We start from the raw sequence: 5,759 nt of genomic DNA, 5'->3' as shown, positions 1-5,759 counted from the left end.
TCGTGGGGCGCCCACGCGATCTGTAGATCGATCTTGTTTGCCTTGCTTTGTCCTCCAATATATCCCGTAGGTCTAACGCATTTCCCTATGCCTTGGTGTTTTTTGAGTGACGCCGGGGTGCAGCTTGAACTATAGGCCGAGAGGCCTCTTTGTCGCGGCCACGAGGTGGCCGATCAGCCGCTAGAGATGTGGGTTTAGATGCTTCCTCTAATCGGGGTACCAACCTGTGCTTTGGGTAGCTCTTGGAGGGGCGTTCGAGTTCGTATCCCTCGGCCGCAAGGACTTCAGTCCATCTATCGGCTAGCAAGTCTTGATCAGCTCTAAGATGCTGCAGCATTTTCTTAAGGCTAATCGCCGTGGCCATAAGCATGCGCTTGAAGCGCTCTTGCTCGACGGGATCCTCAGGCACGACAAATTCGTCGTCGTCGAGGCTTGCCCCATCTTCGGAGGGAGGCATGTAATTATCATCCTCTACCTCTCTATCTGCCACTCTCTCAGGGGGCTGGCTTCTCCATCCTCCTGTGCTGAATCTTGCTGGAGGGAGTTGTCTTTGGCACTGTCCGGGGTGTTATTATCTCCTGTGCCGGTATCATCATTTTTGCTTTGGCGGGACTTAGAGCGGCGGCGCTGACGCCGGTGCTTAGGTTGCTTCTTGGAGGGGTCATCCCCCGCTGTTCCGTCGCCATTGCCCGCTTTGGGTGTGTCCACCATATATGTATCACATGACGAGGTGGCTTTCCAGTGCCCTATAGGCGCTGGTTCCTGTTTGTCTCCTGCATCGTCGTCCATACCGTCGATCTCTTCGGAGTCGAAGTCAAGCATGTCGGTCAAGTCATCGACAGTGGCTATGAAGTGGGTGGTGGGTGGGCGTCGAATTTCTTTGTCGTCCGCATCCCAATCCTGCCGGTCATAATCCGGCCAGGACTCTCTTGACAAAGAGAGAGACCTTAGTGAATTCAGTATGTCGCCGAAGGGCGAGTGCTGGAAGATATCCGCGGCAGTGAACCCCATGATCGGCGCCCAATCGGATTCGATTGGCAGGAGCGCGGATGGTTCAAAGTTTGGAGGAGAGTCCGGCAATGCGGAGTCACGGGCCTCGCGAAGGATAAGGTTGGTGTTCGGTTCGATCTCCGTTGAGGCTGCTGCCTCCGCGGCGGGGTCTAACCACCCGCCCTCGGTTGGCGCAACTGGCTCCGAATTAAAGGTCGGAGCGGATGCGGGTGCGATCTCCTGAACACTGTCCGATGGTAGAGATAAATCGTACTCATCGTGACTGTGTGACGCACAAGGCAGAGGCTCCAATCCGTCGAAGATCAAGTTTCCGCGGATATCGTCCATGTAGTTTAAGCTTCCAAACCTGACCTGGTGGCCAGGGGCGTAACTTTAGATTTGCTCCAGATGGCCAAGCGAGTTGGCCCGAAGTGCGAAGCCGCCGAATACGAAGATCTGTCTGGGGAGAAAAGTCTCACCCTGGACTGCATCGCTATCGATGATCGTAGGAGCCATCAAGCCTAACGGCAACGACACAGAGGAACTCTCAATGAAAGCACCAATGTCGGCGTCAAAACCGACGGATCTCGGGTAGGGGGTCCCGAACTGTGCGTCTAAGGCGGATGGTAACAGGAGGCAGGGGACACGATGTTTTACCCAGCTTCGGGCCCTCTTGATGGAGGTAAAACCCTACGCCCCGCTTGATTTATTCTTGATGATATGGGTATTACAAGAGTTGATCTACCACGAGATCGGAGAGGCTAAACCCTAAAAGCTAGCCTATGGTATGATTGTTGTTGTCCTACGGACTAAACCCTTTGGTTTATATAGACACCGGAGGGGGCTAGGGTTACACAGAGTCGGTTACAATGGGAGGAGATCTACATATCTGTATTGCCAAGCTTGCCTTCCACGCCAAGGAAAGTCCCATCCGGACACAGGATGAAGTCTTCAATCTTGTATCTCCATAGTCCAATAGTCCGGCCAAAGGTTATAGTCCGGCTGTCCGGACACCCCCTAATCCAGGACTCCCTCAATGGGCTTTAAGAAATAATAAATGGGATGTAATTATAAAAAATGGGCAGTAACTATAAAAAATGCACCAAACACGTGATTACTTTATAAAATATTATTTTTGGATATTGAAAATTTTAATTTCATTAATTGTTGCGAGCACAATGTTTCGTTGGATTTTTACGTAATATAAATTTATATTGAAATTGTATTTAATTTGACAAGAAATTTCGGGATAAAAATATTTCGGATCCCATCAAAATGTGGGAAATTTTATTGAATTCTGTTTTGAACGGTTGGTTGAAATGGCCTGTACGGATATTCTAGCTTCACCCGCCCAAAAAATGATTCCTCCTCCTGACATCTGGGGCGCACCGTTTCGGAAGCTGACCTGCGGGCCTACTAAGTTGACGTACCAAGGGCTTTGTAAACTTAGTCAATATAAACGATTCTAGCTGCAGTGACCGTACGATGTCCATCCAACGGCCGTAGTGCTTCTTCAACCTCTGGTCTTCTTGCTCCAGCCACCCAAAGCAGCGCCGGTCGTGCCGCCTGCTCCTGCCTCCCGTGGCCGGCTGTGCTGCCGCGGAGGCCTCACCGCCCCCTACTATTCCCACCGCTGGCCAGGCCCTGCGGCGACGGCAGCCTCACACCGCAATCGAACGAGTGAACCCTCATACTCCTCTCCGCGTGGGCATCCACTGTCGCGTCTTCACCGGCTCCGCGTCGTCCCCTTCCTAGGCCTCGCCGTCGTCCACCGCCCTGGTGCTCTCGGCACGGCGTGGTCAACATGGTCAATGAACGACTTCCATCGGACGTGGACTGTACGTGGAGAGGCTGATAGCTGGGTCCACGGCGGCAGCAAGGAAGTGCCTCCTTATTACGAGGAAAATAATGATTCCTCCACTTGACAGCAGGGACCCACCGGACGGGCCACCAGTATTTTGTGAAAAAAATTGTTTCCCCCTGACTGCTGGGACCCACCGGACGGGCCACCGTATTTCGCGAAAAAACGTTCCCCCCGCTGTCAGCTCAGACCCACCGGAAGTGCCTCCTTATTACACAAAAAAATGAATACTCCCCCGGCTAGCTGGGAGCCACCTTGCTGGGAGGCTGACTTGTGGGCCTACTAAGTTGACGGGGATGAAGGGCTTTGTCAACTTAGTCAATATGAACGATTCTAGCTCCAGTGACCGTACGATGTCCATCCAACGGCCGTAGTGCTTCTTCAACCTCTAGTCTTCTTGCTCCAGCCGCCCAAAGCAGCGCCGGTCGTGCCGCATGCTCCTGCCTCCCGTGGCCGGCTGTGCTGCCGCAGAGGCCTCACCGTCCCCTACTATTCCCACCACTGTCCAGGCCCTGCGGCGATGGCAGCCTCACACCGCAGCCGAAGCAGTGAACCCTCGTAGTCCTCTCCGCGCGGGCTTCCACTGCCGCATCGTCCCCTTCCTAGGCCTCGTCGTCGTCCACCACCGTGGTGCTCTCCGCGCGGCATGGTCAATGTGGTCAAGGAATGACTTCCATCGGAAGAGTACTGTACATGGAGAGGCTGATAGCTGGGTCCACGGCCACAGCCCAGTTTTTTTTGTTATTTGCCAAGTAAGTCGCTTTGTCAGGCCTGTTGGGCTGCAAATCTTTCAAGACGAGGAGAGCTTTCATTCGGCTGGCCGAGAAAATGGCCCATCAGTAATGAGAAATGGGTTGTGCATTTTTAAAACACATCAAACCGGCAATTAGTTTCAAATATCTTTTTTTTCATTTTAAGATTTTAAATTACATTAATTTTTATGCATGGAGAATTTGTTGGATTTTATATTGATATACATTTATTTTTAAAATTAGTTTGAATGTGAGTCGAAATTTCGAGATTAAAAACAGTTCGGACCGCACCGAAATATGCAAAATTTCATATAATTTTTTAACCGTTGCCAGAATATGGGCTGTAATGCTAACAAAAAGAATATGGGCTCCAAAAAAACCTTAAGAATTAGCAAATGGGCTGTAAATTATTAGAAATAATGGCAGATGGGCTGTATGATGTTTTCCACAGATTTGAGGCTTTCCTAAAGAAAGGTTGACGCACAAGCACTGACTGTTGGATGTCCATCCAACGGCCGTCGTGCTTCTTCAATCTCTGCTCTTCCTGCTCCAGCCGCTCAAACAAGCGCCGGCGGGACTGCCTGCTCCCTCCTCCTCGTGGCCGGCTGTGCTGCCGTGCAGGCCTCACCGCCCGACTGTACTCCCATCGCTGGCCTAGCCATCCCTCTACTCACCCACGCCCGTTGTTATTCTCCGGCGATGGCAGACGAACCAGTAAACCCTCATACAGTCGTACTCCCCTCCGCGTGGGAAACAACTGCCGAGTCTTCCCCGCCTCCGTGTCGTCCCCTTCCTAGGCCTCGCCGTCGTCCACCGCCCTGGTGCTCTCGGTGCGGCATGGTCAACGTGGTCAAGGAACGACTTACATCAGACATGGACTGTACGTGGAGAGGCTGACAGCTGGGTCCACGTCTGCAGCAAGGAAGTGCCTCCTTATTACGCGGAAAATAATGATTCCTCCACCTGACAGCTGGGACCCACCAGACAGGCCACTGTATTTCACGAAAAAACGTTTCCCCTGACTACTAGGACCCACCAGCTACATCTTCGCACGCAAGGAAGTGTGTCCGGGCAAAAAAAAACGATTCGCCCCCTGACTGCTGGGGCCCACCAGCTACATCTTCATAGGCAAGGAAGTGCCCGACAGTCGGGACCCACCTGGTTGAAGCATACGTAGCGTTGTCATTCTTGTCGCAAACGTGTACGTACATACTGGTCGATGTAGAGGCGCGCACGTGTCGTAGTAGAGGCGCGCACGTAGCATGTACACGTACGTACAGCGGCCAGGGTGCAAGAAAGAAAATACGGCCACGTATGTGTACATACGGGCGGGGTCTCGAACACCTACTCGCGCATACGTACGGCCAGGGCTCGTGTACATGGCTGCGTCAGAACGGAGAAACAACGTCGTCGTCGTGTTCATGGGCAGGCAACAGAATGCGTCGTGTTCATGGGGAGGCAACGTAATGCGTCGTGTTCATGGGGAGGCAACAAAACGCGTGGGAGCTAACTGGCTGGGTCGAAACGGAATGCGTGGTCGTGTTCATCGGGAGGGCTTGGACGGAACAGGCGATGGAAACGAGGCCTGGCGTACCGCACAAATGAGGAAATGGCCTTGTGTTCGACCGGCCACGTTCGAAACGGGATTCTGTTCATCAAGAGGGGCCTGGCGTACCGCAAAACGGAGGAAACGGACCTCCTACGGTCGAAACGGCGGTCCTGTTGATCGGGAGGGGTGTGGCGTACCGCAAAACGGATGAAACGGACTTGTGTTGGAGCGCTACGGTCGAAACGGGGGTCCTGTTCATCAGGAGGGGTGTGCATACCGCAAAACGGGACTCCATGGGATACTGTTCATCTCCACCATCGACCCCCTCTAGCCTCCACGAGCTACTATTCATCCACCGTCGACCTCCTCCAGCCTCCACCTGCGACTGTTCATCCACGGGCTCCTGTTCATCCAGCCTCCACCACGCGCTACTCCACCGGCTACTGTTCAACCAGCCCTCTCCACGGGCTCCTGTTGAACCACCCCTCCACGGGCTACTGTTCATCCTTTCCTCCACTGTCTACTGTTCATCCTGCCCTCCACGGGGTGTTCCTGTTCATCCAGCCCTCCACGGGGTCCTATTCATCCAGCCCCAACCGGCTCGATC

The sequence above is a fragment of the Triticum aestivum genome, chromosome 6A (assembly GCF_018294505.1).
Source record: "Triticum aestivum cultivar Chinese Spring chromosome 6A, IWGSC CS RefSeq v2.1, whole genome shotgun sequence".
NCBI classification, from domain to species: domain Eukaryota; kingdom Viridiplantae; phylum Streptophyta; class Magnoliopsida; order Poales; family Poaceae; genus Triticum; species Triticum aestivum.
This window is presented reverse-complemented; position numbering follows the sequence as displayed.